Genomic DNA, 976 nt, shown 5'->3' with positions numbered 1-976 from the left:
AGCAAGTCGGCGGCCGGGGAGCGCGGTCTCTTCCGCCAACTGCCCCTGGGAACAAGATGGCGGGGCCGGCGGAAGTGACGCCACACGTCCCAGCGTCCCCCGCGGGGCCGGCGGCCAATCGGAGGCGCCCAAGTGGGCTGGCGGTTCCGCTTCCTGCTTCTGCGCGTTCCCCGCACCCTCAGGTCGCTGCGGCGTGCTCCGGGGCCTGACTCTAGGCCATTTCCCCTGAGGACTTGCGGCCCATCCGCATGCTTGCGTGTTAGGACTCGGGCCCGACTTCTCCTGTAGACAGCCGAGCAGAAGAGGGTTCGGTTTGCGGTGGGCGTGCAGTTCGTGCCCCGACTCTCGCCGAGCGTCCGAGAGGGCCTCCCGGGCTGTGTTTTAGCAGTCTCACAGTGGTCGGGGGCGCCACTCTCCAGGCGATTCCGACCCAAGGCCTCTCTGGCCTTCGCCAGCCTCTGGTGTCCAGCCGGAGGAATTAATGTTTGAACCTAAATGTACTTAGCTGTAAGGCGCGGGTCACATCGGGCTGGGCTGTTGTATTAAAATAGCGACTATACCTGTAGCGCCTTCTCTTCCTACTCGAGATCTTTCGATTCTGCCGGGCGAGAGGCGCTGTGAATGGGGGGGGGGCGGGGGCGGGAAGAGGTTTTAAAAAGTCAGAACTGGTCACTTACAGAAGGTTCGCGGTGTTTGGAAATTAAGAGGAGGCCACCGCGGGCGCTGACGTTTCTGCCGGTAGAAACGAGCTGGGCAGTGTTATCGGCAGAGTACAGCCTGAGCATATATGCAAAGGCAGGAGGGATCTAGCTTATTGGAGAATTAACGTTTCAGTTTACAGGATCCAGAGGATCCACTTACGGGAGAGCAATGGCTGTGAAGTGCCCGAATGAAACATTAGGAATTGACATTTAAATCCAAGTGTTACATAGTCACATGCATGACCCCGAAGTCTCTTTTTTTTTTTTTTTTTTTT

The sequence above is a fragment of the Carlito syrichta genome, unplaced genomic scaffold (assembly GCF_000164805.1).
Source record: "Carlito syrichta isolate Samal-C Ts95f unplaced genomic scaffold, Tarsius_syrichta-2.0.1 Scaffold312159, whole genome shotgun sequence".
Taxonomy (NCBI): domain Eukaryota; kingdom Metazoa; phylum Chordata; class Mammalia; order Primates; family Tarsiidae; genus Carlito; species Carlito syrichta.
Note: the sequence above shows the minus strand (reverse complement) of the source record.